This window comes from Lutjanus erythropterus, chromosome 8 (assembly GCF_056507025.1).
Source record: "Lutjanus erythropterus isolate fLutEry1 chromosome 8, fLutEry1.hap2, whole genome shotgun sequence".
Lineage (NCBI taxonomy): Eukaryota > Metazoa > Chordata > Actinopteri > Lutjaniformes > Lutjanidae > Lutjanus > Lutjanus erythropterus.
This window is the reverse complement of record NC_139324.1, coordinates 27,021,246-27,038,318: the sequence shown is the minus strand read 5'-3', so window position 1 is coordinate 27,038,318 and position 17,073 is coordinate 27,021,246. Positions and strand designations below refer to the sequence as shown.

At 38.6% G+C, this 17,073-nt stretch overlaps 1 long non-coding RNA gene across 1 annotated transcript; it reads right to left on the bottom strand.

Annotated features, from left to right (window-relative positions):
* Nucleotides 1–636: 636 nt before the first annotated feature.
* LOC146322947 (uncharacterized) lies at nucleotides 637–15,656 on the bottom strand. The gene is made up of 2 exons (XR_014771278.1): nucleotides 15,501–15,656; nucleotides 637–1,221 (listed from the first exon to the last, which is right to left on the bottom strand). It is a non-coding gene; the product is annotated as an uncharacterized LOC146322947 (long non-coding RNA).
* Between the last annotated feature and the right edge of the window lie 1,417 nt (nucleotides 15,657–17,073).

Genomic DNA, 17,073 nt, shown 5'->3' with positions numbered 1-17,073 from the left:
TGGCAGAACAGCAACTATTAGCCTACCTTATACAACCTCACTCCACCTCAAATAATTCAAACTATCCTTTAATGCACACTAATATGCTCAGCATGATGTTGTCTTGGTGGAAAGTGTTGAATGGCTGCAAATGCTGGGGGTTATTTGAAAAGGCCAGGGGAACTTTGCCGAGAGTTTTCAGCTTTAGCAAGATTTGAAGGATATTCTTGAAATTAGCATGATATTTTTGACAATGACGCAAAGGAGGTCTAACCAGAAGGCAGCTTTCTCGTCCGTCCTGTCAGAGTTTTATGGCACATGATGAACTGGGAGGAGATTCTCCTCTTTGAAGTGCATCAGTTGTGTCTGAGCACTTTGTTATGCACAGTGGCTGCAGGGAGGACCTCAGGATCAGACCCCTGGTTCGCTCATTTCATTTATTCTCAGGAAGGGTGAAGGGTAAAGCCACTGGAATGATGAAACGCAGTTACCCAACTCTCATTGTTTTTTAAGGGGCGCCTGTATGTGTTCACGTTTCTCTTTAACTCTGAGCGCAGGGGGAAATTATAATTAATCTGTTAATGACAGTCGGGGCTGTCATAAGCTCGGGGAGTGTATAATAAATTGCTGTAATAAAAATTAAGATTGCATGCATCATTGAGGCCTTCAGAGGGTTTGTTTAATGTAGTTACAAAAATGGTAGCAGCTGATGTGGCGTCCACTGCTCTACCAGGAGAACGCTAATTTCTGAGTGACACTTAACCTGCTCTAGCTCAACCACAGCTGAGGGAGGTGAGGGGAAACCTAATGAGTTTTTCCTGCGTCCCATTTTGAGAACCACTGAACTGGATGGCCTGGTTTGTATCCGAAAGGCAACAAAAAATAAGAACTTGCATTGTTCATGGGAAATTAATTAGACCCCTTCAAAAAATCTACTCAAATCCAAATTCAAATAAAAGAATTCATTATGGTCAGTGGAGGATTGGTCATCGTTTCTCAGGGCTCAAACAAGACAAATCACCAGACGCTTTGAAAAGTCATGTGAGGGTTAAAGGTTGGGTTGTTCACTTGTTCCTCTTCCCTTTAACTGGAACATGAAAGATGCTGCATCGTCTATAACACACACTCTTGAGGGGCCGGCGTAGTTACAGCAGCAGAGGACTTCCTCTTCTTTGATGAGAGACAAAGCTTCCTCTGTGGTGCAGGCAGGGTCCCATTAGAGGAGAACACTCCACTTCTGCCCTGGAGGAACAAAAGAACAAATATTAAGCATTGTTGCACATTAGAGCATTTTAGATGATGTACTCCTACTGTTACAAGTAGGGATGTTATGATAGCCAAAATTTAGTACTCAATATGAATCCAGCGCCATGGTGCTTGATAATTCACTAACATGAAAGAGCAAAAACAATAATAAAATTCAGCTAATTTTATTTTTCTTTGCCACCTGAAATAAAAATTTGAGAACAAAAACACAGGGGGATAGACCATTAGTCCAGAAATACTGATTTAAAATGCCAACATTAAAGTTACCACCGTCTGATATGACAGACTTTCTCCTGCTTTTTTTTAGGCTGGCTCATCAGCATATTATGCGGTATTAGCACTAGCATTGCACCAGCCGGTGGTAGTAGCCACACTAGCCACGCAGCATGCTAACCCTAAGTTCAACAGGTTAATTTACAAAATAAACACTAAGAAAACATAAACATGACAAAACTAACAGCTTCCAAGATAGAAGTCGGGTCACAGACAGCCATCCTTGAGCTTGTGCATTTACTGGCCATTGCATTGCATTTATATATATTTTTTGAGGCACTGATTCATTTAAAATGCATTGAAGTGTAAAATAAGAGGGGCTGAGCCTCATGATAAAAAGACATAAGAGAATTTATCAGTTACTTGCCATCTGCTACAGTTTGTGTAAGTGCAGTATCTCAAAACTGCATTATTGTGACGGTTACAGTACGTCAGCCTAAACATGGTACTCTTTAGTGTCCACACACTGTAGTGTGTCTTAAACAAAAAAAAGTGTAACATGTATTTCGAGATAAGGATAACAAGGATAACACTTTAAATGTGTTGTTCATGAAACATTTACATGGACTGAAACTCACTACTCAGGCTAAGTTGCAAGTGTTTCCTCCTTTCATCTGAAAAATTGGATGGCACTGTTTGCATACATTATTTTTGCTAATTTATTTATAATCCTTTATAATCTGCCTCAAACACAAAGTATTTCCATACACAACTCTTACTGTCTCTCTTTTTGAAAAGTCAAGGTGGAGCTGTCGCTGCAGCCACACTCGTCACCATTATCAACATGATGTTATTCTGTGGTGATATGCGTTTTTCTTCCTTTGACGTTTAACAGTACACTTGCAGGCGTATATGCTGCCCCCGTAAATTCTGCATGCCTGGTACTTACAGTACTGTAGAAAAGTAAGAAGTCACATGATCAGAGTTGTGGCACTGACTAGGAGTTTTATAGACTAGACACCTAGTCGACTATCAAAACTACCAGTTGACACTCTGCATTGTTATCGACTAGCAGAATTTAAGGTATTTCATGAAGGAAAGACTTCTGCTATCAAAGCAAGAAACAAACTATACTTTCATCTTAAACAAGCCTTCTCGCGGTTTAGTCCAGTAAGATTGTGGCTCATTTGTTAACAGCCTCTCAGGGCCAATCAAGGATTCTTCTTCACCTTCCTCCAGGTTGGTCCTGTTTGCATTAGTTAGCCCTTTATTGTTTGTATTTGATACCTTTTTAATGAGAACTGATCATTGTTACTGGGTGAAAAAATAATGATACATCTCCCACCGCTAGTTGACTACATTTTGGTACTTTTTTTAGTAGTAGCTGATGACTACTAACATAAAGTAGTTGCAAGTGTCCTGTTGTCGACTTGGCACCAAAGTATTGGTTCTTCTGATATCTCTAAAGAAGTGCCTAAAAAGGATGTGTCTTTTTTTTACACCCATGTTCATGCACACTCTCCAGTTCAATCTGCTGACATACCAAACAGAGGTTGGCTGACCGGTTTCCTGTCTAGTCACCATGACTGTGTCACCTCTTCTGGCCCTTTCAACCAGAGATATTTGTCAAGGAGGAGGCTTGGAACCTTATCTTTGGTTGTGTTGTTTGGGACACAAGGGGCCTCGTTTGGGGTTTAGCCTGCGGGCAAGCTGGTATATTGCACTTGTAGCCTGACACCAGTTGACACAGCATAGTTGCCCAGGTCACCCTACAAAAACACGTCTCTCTCTCTCTCTGGATGAAGCCACCGAACAATGGAGATATTTTCGTTGACAGACAGCCCATGGTGCTCTAATTGACACTGAGCTCACAGAGTACGATTCTAGTAGTGAACTTTAAAGCAATAACATCCTTCCTGTCCTGCTGTTCAACTTAGCAAGAGACTTGTTCTGGTAGAGTATGTGCCAGGTCGCATAGTCTTATCTCTGGAGCTCAATTATTCTACAAACTCTAGTTCCAAAAAAAGCTGGGACACTGTGTAAAACATAAATAAAAACAGCATGCAATGACAAGACACAAAGACAAGGTATTTAATGTTACACGCTTACTGAGTGTTTTCAAAAGAGAACAGTGGTATGTCTTGTCTTTGTACTGTATTCAGTTGAATACAAGTTGAAAGATTTTTGCAAATCTTTGCATTTTGTTTTTATTAATGTTTTGTCCCAACTTTTTTGGAATTGGGGTTTGTATATTTGATACATAAGTTGAGTAAAAAAACAAAAAACAAAACAACAAAGGTAATTTTTTAAATCTTTTACAGAAAAGGCATCAATAGAATTTTACCTAAAACTTTCAAAAGCAGGGTTTTGATTTAAAAAATCTGTTTCAGTTGAAGCCTCGGCTTTCAGGGCTGTAATCAGAAGTCTGTGGCTGAAACTGTGAGTCGACTTTAATAAGGCCTCGGTGGAGGGTAGGCTGCAGCAGCAGATCCTCCGCTGTGATTCATCTCTATTGTTTTGCTGGTTTGTTACCTTTCTCTCAAAGAGCCTATCGCTCCCGCAGCTCCCACAACAATTATCACCTGCTTGTCTCTCAGCTCAGTCTGATGTTGTCTCCGCTTCTGTTTCTCACCCTCTTCATCTTTGTATCTATCTTTTCAGTCATGCTGTATTAGTTGTATATAAACCTGTTATGCATCGCCCACCGGCCATGAAAGATAATTACGGACCAAAAGGAGCAATGGGCTTAATTTTCCAAATTAAGTGAAACTTAATAATTCTCACCTAAATACTGGCAGTGATTAATGGCTGTGAGGGGACTAGGCAAAAATGTTATGTACATACAGGTCAACTGCTTTTTATGGTGGATAAACAAAGCACTGCTTTTCTGAACAATATTAGGTATAAAAACAAACATTAACCAACATTATATTAATGAAAATGATGATGAAGAAAGGGAATAATACAGGTAAACATTATTATATTTGCTGTAATTCCACTGTCACTTAAAAGTTTCCATCAAAGAACACATTAGGAACAAATATGCAGTGTACACCATATATAAGACTAAAGCAGCTAGCACCACCCCAATGGACCATCCACTTTTTCATACATTTAGAGAAAATATAATCATTCTTTTTAATTACTGCACCTAGGCACTCTATTAAAATTCTAATTCACCTCATCCACCTCGATTGATCTGTTCACAGTGGGTGGCTGTGGTGAAATGCACTGTATAATATTCATGCTGGTACGCCTTGGTTGTGCTGTGTGTCAGAAGCCATCTTGCAGCGAATCCCTCACCCACCTTGGAGCGCAGCCTGTGGAACTGATGAGGTGAAGAGCATTGCTCTGCAGCTCCATGCTAGTAATCACGGGACTGAAGAAACACATACATCATCTGCCACACAGGTTGGCATGGCGAGTGAAAAGCCTTCACATCACGTAAGATGTTGGACAAATGATGGCCATACGTGTGTTTGTCTCCTCACAGATGGCTGTGCATCTTCAGTCAGGAAAAAGCTGAGCCTGGCACTTATTCCCCTCCCCCAATCCACTCCTCTTGCTCCCTCTTCCTCTCTCCCTCCATCAGTCTTTTGTAGCACGTCCCTTTTTTTTTTTTTGCCTCTCCTCTGCAGGAGGTTTGATATTGGCAACACAGTTAGTGCCCTCCACGGAAATAACAGTGGAAAAGATGACATAAATTATTTGCCAATTGTTTGACACATGCAGGGCATTGTCCTTGCTATAATCATCAGCACTCTGTCACCTGAAGGTATGAACGGTGCCACTGCTGCTTTGTGTCTCTCTGCTAAACCTCTCGGGCTGTTCAGGGCTCCTGCTCTCTTCGGTGGAAAGTATACGATGCACCTTTCCTCCAAGCAGCGTGGAGGAATGAATCATAATCGTGCTTGTAGGGCTTCTGCACTGGCATTTGCATATGTGCAAAAACACATAAGGCCAGCCCAGGAATTAAACAATAATAGTAAGTATACTGACACATTTTGATCATCAGCAGCCAAGTTACACTTCTTTAAAGAACACTTAGGAAATGCCACCATCTGCACTGTTGTTGAAGCACTGGTAAATATTTAATGTCATGAACTCATGAGAAGCAGCAGGGACAGATAGCTACCAGGCCTCAGGTGATATTAAAATAACCATGTTTTAATGGCACTGTGAAGGGCAGGCGCTCTTCTTATCCTCCACCGTGCTTTTATTATTACCGTGCACTATTTTAAATCCTCTGAGGTCCAAGTTCATTTTGGTTTATGTTTACTGCTATCTGCACATTCATATTTGTCTTTGTTTTGCACCTTTTGAACTGTTCTTACACCGCATGCATGATTTTTTTTCATCATAAAATCAGCTATAAGTTTGACGCGTCATTTTGTAGTCGGTGAGTATTTTTTCATAAGTGTATAATCACCTGAGAATAAGAATTGTTGTGTCTTCTCATCTTAGAATGCGCCCTTTATCAGCTACCAACAAATTGATTACAGGAATGTAGATGCAGCGGAAGTTTTGCAACATTATGACGTTGTGTGATGTGATGTTGTAGCAACCTACCAAATAATATTTCAGAGTGTTGTCACCAGTATGTTATTTTAAATATCACTGGTTTCAACCACTTTTTGGAAATGTTGCGACATTTAGCGATGTTGCAACATCATTATATAAAGTACAGGAAACGTCTTGCAGAGGAATGTTTGAAAAGACGTCGCAAAAACACCATTGAATAGAGTGCCACACCCTTTCCGATGTGCCCCATGGGACCTAAATTCGGAAAAAATATGAATGGTAGTCTATGGCGAGAGACAAATTATATTTGAGTTTAGTTTAGTTTTGTGTGACTACATCTCTCATTTTGTATAATATTCATCATCAACACTAATCTCACTGCCTCTTATAACATTATCGTACCTGTTGTGTTTTATCCAGTGACTCCTGGTCCTTTTATTAGCCATGAAGAGAAAGGATGAGTAAGACATATTGTTGTGTGACTACATCCCGGTACTAAAACACACGGGCATTGTAGCTTCAGCAGCTAACGTTAGCTTTTGGAGGGAGAAAGTCATTACGTCGCCTATACAACTTCTGGGTGTGTAGTATTTCTAATTAGATATCCTCACAGTCTGATACTTCAACAGTTTTATGACAAATTGCAACTGTGTTGACTTGAAAAAATATCTTTTAAACTGACAAACATATGTGTGTTATGGTGTAATTCGAATGGGATCAAAAATAATTTGTCTCTGACGTTTGACTATATTTTTGCTGTTGTTGTTTTGTCTTTCAGAAGTTAGGTCACATGGTGGTCCACCAGACAGCATGATTAAGGTACTCTGTACTTGTTACACTGTAACATTTCAACAATGCAGCAGCAACATATCTAATTTTTATGTAATCTTAAATATTCCAGTAATGTTACAATGTCACACATGATACATCACAACTGTGACATTACAGGGACATACTGTGTCAGTAGCTCACTGCTACATGCCATTAAATCCAACACACTGGTCCTTTATGATACCAGGGACCCATAATACATGAAAAGTTACACACAAACAAATATATTATAATACAATATTTCAACAGAGCAGTCCTAGGTTATAAGTAATGTTGTTTATAGTCACAAATACAGCAGAAAAATGTAAGAAATAAAACTATAATACATGCATTTAATACATTTTTGCATGTAGAGTGATTTATTCCAACTCATTTTCATTGAAAGTCAATGTATTCCTGTAAATATTAATCATTTTTGAACATTTCTTCAAAAGAAATTGGTCTTACTGACATAAATGAGACACTATGTGAAACCCTCACAGTTGCACTCTCAGCTGGTTTTCTCTGTAGCTTGCCTCTACATGATATATAAATAAAGTTACTATAAATAAAACATGCTCAGTGTCTTCACAGATTAGACTCCAGAGGGTTTTAAATACTAACATATTGTATGTTATGATCAACTAACTGTGAGAAAGAATGTTGCAGCCTGTTGGAGCAGCATCTGATTTAGCATATTTTAATGTATTTTATTAATCAAAAGATTTGTTAGATGATAAATTGTACGCTATCAGACAAAAGCTAAGACCACAACTGACATTGCTGAATCTGTCCAGGCCTGCTCAGCAGCTCACAGTCAGCAATGAATGGCATCAAACATATGAACAGAGTTTTCCAGTCTCATTTCCTCAGGCAAGGAAATAATATTCAGCAGTCTATGCAGTTCCATTAACAGCAGTGGCTGCATGCATGTGAAAAAGAGAGACTGAGAGAGAAAATAATGTTAGTTTTTGTGCACGAGTGTTTGGATTACTTTTAAAGAGCTGCCAACATCAGTGTGAAATACATTTTAGTTAGCTTGTGTAAAGACTATTGTTATTAAACTGTGGATGGTGATGCATCGTGCTTTATATGTTGCATCCACAGTAAACAAGAAAATCTCCAAGTGGCTTGATTTGAAAAGGGCTCGGGCGTGTTGCATGCACAGTACACAACACATTACAGTGCATGGATATGAGATATAGTGCTGGATCAATACATGATTTAGCTAGATGAAGAATGATGTGCGGCTCAGTACAGGAAAATACAACAAGAGACGAAAACGGTCCCTCCTCATGAAAAATGCTCATTATCAATGGGGGAGGTGTTTTGTCTAGATGTAATGAGATACTGTCATGCTGTGGTACAGTGCAGAACAAGCAGAGCCACCCCTATGCAGCCTGTACCATTCTATAATGTCCTTGCCCTTGATCAGTTCCCGCTGCCTTCAATTGCACTGAAACCCATTATAAATTAATCACCTCATCTCGCAATTTGCATAAAACACACACAGCACCATTTCCATTCACCTCTATCTATGAACTGGATTAGGAGAAACTGCATTAAATGGCACATTAAAGAAGAGAAAGCCGATCTGCAGCGAAAGGCGGTAATTCGGTGACAATGGCAGCAGAGCAATTCCTGTAAGCGGGATAATTAATGTATGCCTTGCAACCATACATGGGGAACAGCTCAGTGCATTTGGGAACAAAAAGAGAGAAATTCCTCCCATGAGTCCTCCAGTTCCATGTTGCTTTCTGTCATTTCTTCAGCATAATATAATCTGATTTTCCTGCCATGGGTTTTATGTCTTGACAAATCTCTGCACACAGAATTACACTGAGATTCCAGCGATTTTACTCATCTTATCTTCTGTGTTTATTTTGGCTCCACAAGGCGGTGAGATGTGTACCTGCTTACTCAAATTATAACAGATTTGCCCCGGCGTGATGAGGTAATCAGCTCTTCGAAAACTGCCTTGCGATTACTCAGACAACGAGGAGCCAGTCACGACAATAAACTTAACTGAAAGACTGAAGATTGATCACAGCGTTCTTATTTAGACAAACTCGACTTTGAGAAAAAGGCAATTCATCTGATCTGTCCTGGTGTATTTTCCTTATGAATCAGCAAAAACAGAGAGGCCATCCCTGACTTAGATTAGAAAAAAAGAGCATAAATCATGTAATTACGTTGTCAAAACAACATCTGATCTTTGCACACACACTTTTGTTTACCTATAAAAAACACTTTCATCTTTATGCTCCGCTTAGATGTTCCTAATTAATCGAGTTTTCTCATTCACCACTCGCTCCCTGAATTATAAGCAGAGCATGAACTTTGCATCCAGAACAAATAATCTGTTGCATTCACAGTTGTTAAAGATAGTTTTTGATGGGGTGTGATGTAGAATTACACTGTAAATAATGGTTTGTCAACATTTTTCAGGCTGCCGACCCCATAGCTGATAGAGATACAGAGCAGGGACCCCCTAATACATATACTGCATTGACTATTTTTGTGTTTCTCTCAATTCTGCTTACCCCTAGCTGCTACGTCAGCAGCAGTTGTAGCATGGCTAATTTTAGGTGGTTAGCTGTGCACCTTCTGCACTTTCACCAGTGGTTTCTGAGGTAGAGGGTTTGTCAGAGTCTCTTTAATCCTGAAGTTATAAAATGATGCATTGTGTCTCAAAAGAGTGTCTGTGCACTTGGGATAATAATAGAGCTAACTGACCAATATACTTCAATAATACATAGCTAAATAATAGTTTGTCATTACTGATAAGTGCCATAGTGATTTAATACTTAATTATCAAACAATAATTTGGAGGCCCCCTAAAAATTGAAGTTGAAATTTAAAACCAGTCAAGTTAAGTGAACTTTACATAATATAATATATTAATATCTCAATATTTAAGGTCATGTTCTATAAGCTTATGATATTAAATCAAATTAATTGTGTACAGGAGTAGGGAATGAATACTAACCTTATCAATATTTTTATTATAATGAAAAGAGGCGATGATGATTTATCTCAAGATATAATAAAGACAAGTGTTCATCATTTCTGTTTTCTTCAAACTACAAAACAGAGGGGTCTGATGAGAGTTTTAACTCAGAAACAATTGCATGGTGGGAAGTCTGCTACAATGAAAATGGAGAATTATTGGACCAATTAAAAATATTTCAACTGGTAACACAAAAATGAATTCAGTTTTTTCAAATCAAGTCAACAGGAAATATAAACACAGTTGTTCCAAGTCAGATGTAAATACTAAAAGTAAAATATCTTATCAACCTAATAGTATGATTTCAGGAAAAGTGTTCTTTTGTAATAACATGAGTGTGTTATTTCAGTTTGATAAATATAATGAATGTAATTGCTAATGTTAGCATGACTTAGTGTTAGCCTGAATTAACGATAGCTAGTTTGGTTCAGTGAGTTTATAAAAACTTAAACAACAGAATGCAGGTGGACCATAAATCTAACATAATACAATATTTGTTTACAAAATGTAATTTGAAAATGGCAGCTCAATTACAGGGGGACAAATCTGGAAGAGACACAATAAGAGAAACCTAACTGTTATGCAAGGGTGTCACTTTAAATTGTTATACTCCACAAAAACAGGCTGCCAACACCAAAGCACTAGTCTGAATTAGACCCACTCATAACATTACATTTTTAAAACCACTAATGAAATACACTTTTTACAGTGTAATATTAATTTTCTTTCAAAACCTAATGAATTAAATTAAGTTTTAATGGAACTCAAGAAACTTAAAGTCAGAACAACTCATATTTCTAAGTTTTGAAGTAGTTTGAAAATAAAAACTAGAAATTTTAAATTGATTTAACATAAGATCATTAAAATATATATACAGTATTATGTCTACTAAATTCCTGTATGATGTCTTACAGTATACACTCAGGGCCAACATTTTTATTTTATTTGGTTTACTGCAGTTCCCAATACATATATTGTGCACTGACTTACATCTGTAATTCCTCTGAAATAAAACCATTAAAATATTAATGGACAATGAGCAGAAAAAACAGAAAAGTTCATGCAGTGTAATTATGAAATGATCCGGCTGTGTAATGGACATCAGGCTTGTAAAGCCGCCTGTCTAACAATCCAGTTTGGCAGTGAGGAGCCCGTATTAACAACACAACAGTAGTTATTCTCCCAGTGCTTTCCTAAATGTCACAGTTTGCATTTGTCAGATTGCAATGTATCACTTAGAGGGGGGTGATGGGAAACCCTCCAAGAGTAACCTTGAATGGCAGCCAATCGGCACGGGACCAATGGCCTCCCATTCCTCTGCTTCACTGCACTGCACTGGTGCTGCACTCTACAGTATATTTAAACACATGCCGACACCCAAGAGGAGGAGAAATAGCACCTGACCCCTTGAAACTGATATCCTCGCAAGCAAGGGAGAGGGGAAATTGTTTAATGAAGATGGATCACGGTGATGGCTTTACATTTCATTTCTTAACAGCGGGCATACGGCTTTATTACAGCCAGTCCTCACCTTTGTCCTCTCCCTCTCAGACGAGGCACTCAGGAGGCTCTGTGTACTCACTTTAGTTTTGGTTTTAGTGCCTTTTTTTGGGAGGTGTGTGTTTGTGTGTGTGCGCGAGGTGTCTGTTGCCTCGTGAATGTAAAAATCTGCCTGCATTGTAGAACCTGCTTAGCTGGCTAGTCAACAGGGAAATGTTGACAATTCAGCCCAGTTCCATCTGGCCACATTCTTCCTGGTCTAGCTGCTCTGTGAGGTCTCCTGTGAAATGATGTCCTCTATCAGCAGCGAATGTCACAAGCCCTACACCATTATTGCAGAATAGGATCCCCACAGACTGTATGGAAAGAAAGGGATTCAACATCTATTCTGTACCTTATTCCGCTGGTTCCCTCCACCCTTACAATGGAAAGGAAAAAGGTTCCATGCAGGAGCAGAATTTCAGCGCCACATGATGCACCTGCAGTCGTATCTTGAATGAACGTAAACTATCTGCATATTAAGGCATGATAATGAGTTCAACACTGGTTCAGAAAATTAGTTTGTTTTTATTATATGTTCATGCTGCCGCCAACGTAGTTACAAAACAGCTAAATGTGGCCAGCTACACGGTTGCAGAAGTTTTGCTTATGCACTTGTTGGAGTCAGTGAGCGCTTGTGTGCAGAGTCAGCAAACATGAATCATCAAGCTGCATTTTTTTGACGCCATGGTAAGAATAAAGGCTAGGGTTAAACAGAATTACAAACTGTCGAGAGCTGCCACGGCGAGAACATGTGTTTCTTGCATTGTATGCACAGCGCAGGAATTGTGGAATCGTGGAGTGACAAAACAAAAACATACAATCGGTTGAGGCGTCACCACATCATTGAAGCACTGAAAAAAGTGGAGGCCAGCTGAACTTTGATTTGTAGCGCCTCATGCCTGACGTGCAGCAAGAGCATCTGGCTTCATGTCACCGGCTTCAGTCGAAAATGACTTGTAGCCTGATGCTTTGTCATTGGTCGTGTGAACATACCATATGGCAGACGTATTCTCAACACAAACTAATTCTTACAAGGTGTTCTCTGATCACATCAAAAGCCAAAAGTGTTTGTAGTGGCTCCAGATGACCAATGGCTGTCGTCACTGAGATGGGAGTAATCTCACATATAGCCAGACCTCTCTCCAAAGTGCTATACACATTCTGTTTTAGGGGAAAAAACACTGTGCCTTGTTTGCCTGTCTTTAAATCAGAAATGTCTTGGGTGGCGCCAAGTCCAGGAAGCAGTGGTGGTGCTGCTGCAAAATAGTGTCGAGTGGGAACTTGTTTTTGTGGAGCATTAGCACCTCGGGAGGCGAGCGAGGTCATTGAAATGTTCTACATCCCTGCAAAAGAAAAGGTAAGAGCTGTTAGCTTGTTTATGTTCATACTATTAACGTCCCAGGTGCTTATTTGCTGTTTTCAGTGTGTTGTTTGCAGCTCAGAGGTTGTTCTTGTTTCCCAGGGACTTTGAAAATGTAGATAGCCGATTCCGCCATGCTGCTTGAAGCCAATGACCGATGGCAGACTTACACCAGCAGTGTGCATCCAAGATGGGAGACATGATAATTGTTTAAATATGGGGATAACGGTCTCCCCAGGTATTTTTGCACTTGGTTGTGCTCACAAAAAGCAACAGAAGTAGTTGTACTGCTCCCACTTTGTCACCTCTGAACCCCCTATCCAATTGTTCCATAAAGTGGACATCAGAAAAGTGTGAGGGGACATCAGACGTTCAGCCATCTGACAAGCATTGTAACACTAAGCCACAAACACAACCTCCCACTGCTCCATAAATACACACTCTGGAGTTGGAGTTCAATGACTGCCAGCTTTACTACTTTCCAGACTCTGTTAACATATTGCTTAATTAAACCATTAAACATATTCCTTCTGAAAGATTATTGATGATTTCTGTTGACGCACATAATTCAATATTAATTTTAGCTCCATGTAAAGTGAATAAGCATGAAATGGGCAGTGTGCAGAATCACACAGGCCAAAACAAAAACAGATGTTCTGCACTAGAATGGAAATTTCAAAGGAGATATCATGGTCATTTTTATGATTTAGAAACAGTAAATCTATTGCATATTTCTCCATTAATGTCAGATTTCAAAATGAAAAACAAAACATTGTTTAAAAAAAACAAATATTTGTTCTACATTCACATTTTCACTCAGTTTGTACACTTTCTGTTCAAGAGGACACCATAAAAACATTATTACAACAATAAATACAAACAGTTTTTGTAGTGTTTAGAGTAACAGAGGATAAACAGTACTAATTTAAGTTACATTAACAATTATGATTTGCCATATACTATATTATAAAATTAAAACAATGACTTTAAAAGCATACAGATTGAGCTGGAGTACTATTATCCAACATTATTACAAACACATATCTTCAATGCAGTCGGTTTCATCACTTGTTTCCACAGTCAGTGTTTGACCTACATAGATCCTAAAACACACCAACTGGCTGCATTACATCAGATCCTGACGTAACGTTACCCCCGGCCAACTGAGGACCTTTTAGTCTGATTTAACAAATTGACGGACCCAAGAACAAAGGATGTGCGCAATCTGTTCAGTCCAGCGCTACAGTTTTCTTTATCAAGAAATATTATATATTATCTTTGGCGGAAGTTGTCCTGTGCGAGACGTTGTCTAGACATGGGTTGAAGCTGAGTGAACTCAAGTCAGAGTGGTCACAGCGCATGGTTGCTTCTGTGTCATCAAGTTCAACCCTCCTAAAAAAAAAAGGTCATGTAAAAAGAACCAGCTGTATTACGCTATAAATAACGGCAGCTTTGCAGAGACGGTTATGTGTTTGGGACCAGCTAAGGCTGATTCCAACCACATGCTGACTGAGTTCACTCCACAGTGAGTGAGTTTCTGCACCTAAAATAGTGCTGGAAACCACTTTATGATTTTGGATTTAATTTAGATCTTGACTATAAATTTGTAGCCTCCTACAATTCTTTCAATTATTATGTCAATATAAGGCAGACAGGGAACACATAAAATACAAAATGAGTGCAAAAAAAATGTTTTTGTACAAGAAAGAAAAATATGTACATATCAATTTGTGGGGTGATTTTGTGGAACGGATCTAAGGGAAGAAATCAAACAAATTAAAAATATCAGACAGTTTAATAAGTGGTACAAAGAAATTATTTTTGAGGAGTTTTCTTTACTCTTTTCGCATGCATAATTATGAAGTATTGTTGATTATGTTTGAAAAGGACAAACGTAGTGGTATAATTGTGGGGATGAAAGCTTGGGAGAGTGGGTTTTTGTAATTAATTGCTTATTGATGGATTAGTGTAGTATAGGGGTAGAACTATTCGAACATGCTGCTTCTGGCTAGTCTTGAATATGTTGTTCATTTAAAGTTTGTTATTTTTTTCCCTTTTTTCTACACATATATTTTATTTTTTAAAAACTGTTTGAAATAAACAAACAAACCCGTGATCCTGTGATCGTTTGCAAATAGAGCAATACTGTGGATGTCTGAGATGGAGCAGAGTCTGAACCCCAGACCAAAGGCCAAGGGTTCAAATGGACAACAGGGCCCTGGGGCAAACAATCTGAACCCTTCTCACCTTAGATGGCAAACCTTAAGTGCATCAGCAGTGCGGTACTTCCCTGAAACTGAGTATACCACTAGTTGTATTGAATATTTTTGCATCATGCAGTGATTTTAATCCCATTATGGCAGAAAACATTCTGAGGATTTGAGGCTGTGCCGCAACAAATTCAATTTAGCACTGCAGGTAATTCATTTTTGTCCGCCATATCCAGATATAGATGGACATGGAGGTATGGTGGTTCCTCATACAGAAGCGGGTGAATTTTAAATGAAAGTTATTGGAAGTTTCAGTCATCAGAAAACTCTGATCTCGCTCTGGTCGTGAACCAAAGGGAGCATTTGTCTGGTATAACAAAGATATATGAGTCCTGCAGTACACAGCTCGCTAGTCTTAATTAGGTAGCTACCATCAAATGGGAATTGTATCATCACATTGGTAAGTGTACCACAACATGCTCGCCTCTAACCTTATACATTTATGAATTCCAATATTAACGGGGGCATAGAATACTTAGAGGAATAATTAATGCCGGGCTAAATTGAGTTTGAAAAGCCTGTGGTTTACCGTGTCATTGGTGCACACTGTCAGCCAATTGCAGAGGCTGAGGGATTGGGAGGGTCAATGTGTAATGTCCGTGCGATGAGTAGTGCTGCTTTACGACTTCCATTTGCTCCACTGCGGGCAGCCTTCCCACTGGTCCTCACTAATGACGCCTCTCTAATGCTGCATGGAAGAGCAGAGGAGGGTAATGTAAGTGGAGATAGGGGAGCCACTTGGGTAAAAATTAAAACACGATAATTGATAATATTTCAATGTAGCTTAACGGAATTGCTCCATATCATGTTCAAGAGGATTATCAATTATTAATTAATAAAACATACACGTATTTCATAATTAGGAGATGTGATCATTGGATGCTGTTCCACAGAGTGTGGATGTAATGACCAAAGTACTGCGCAAATGCTGACCATGAAAGTAAAACTCAAATTAATATGTGCAGGCTATACTTTAACGTATCAAAGGTATCAGTGTTATGAATTGGTTCAGATGTAAAAAGCTGCCCACGAACCTGTCTGTCTGTCTACATCTTTCTTGTTCTTAACCACAGTGGCTTGTGATGAGAAGACTCTCATCTTGTTAACATGCTCAGCCACAGTCCCACAAACACAACCTCTCTCATACATATATAATGTTCTGCTATATGTCTTTCATGGTGTCTGAAAACATATGCCCTTGTTGACCTCTATGCTATTAGCAGCATACTTGGTTTTGCATAGGTATGCCGTGTTATAGCTGCACTATAGCAGTAAAAGTATTAATACCACACTGTAAATACATGGTTACAAGTAAAGGTTCTTTAGTGAAAATGTAACTCAAGTGTGTAAGTACAGTCAGCAGAAGTAGTGGCAACATTTCCCTTTATTACTTACAGACTACATGAAATACACTAGTCACCTTCTAATATAGGAAACATGCATGTGTGCACTAATTGCTAGTGTTTTTACCAATAAGGACAAAACTATAATATTACATTTATTACAAGAAGTCATAATGTTCGAGGTAGTGGCAACAACAAAACAACAACAACAAAAATAAGTCATATTAACCCACTGTATCTCAAATAAAGGCATAACTCTAAGTCATCACATTACTGCTGTAGTATCTAATGATGTTACTGATATTTCTTCCTTCAGATGTCAGGAATCATATACATTCAACATTTCTATTTTGGCTGGAGACTAGGCAACTATTCTAGTAATAATTACAATTTAATTATTTGAATTGACTCAAAAAATAATTCTTAAATTCAAATTTAGTGACTAACTAGCAACACTTGTATTAGCATAGTTTGTTCATTTTAATTTTCAGCCAATAAGCCAGACGTGAAAATCATGTACTTTTAAATTTGCAGTCATCTATAGTTCTAGACAGGAGAAGAAATATAATTTATAAAAAACTAACTGTCATACCTGAAGATCTTTTTTTGTTTGAAATTTCTGCTGGTTTGAAATGATGCTGCTTTTTTTCCACCAGCAGAGAGAGAATCCTACTGAGCATGTGTAGAATAAGTGTCGTCAATTTAGCTTGTTTCTGATTGGTGGAATTGTCATCACATTTGTGAAACTTGAACCATGAA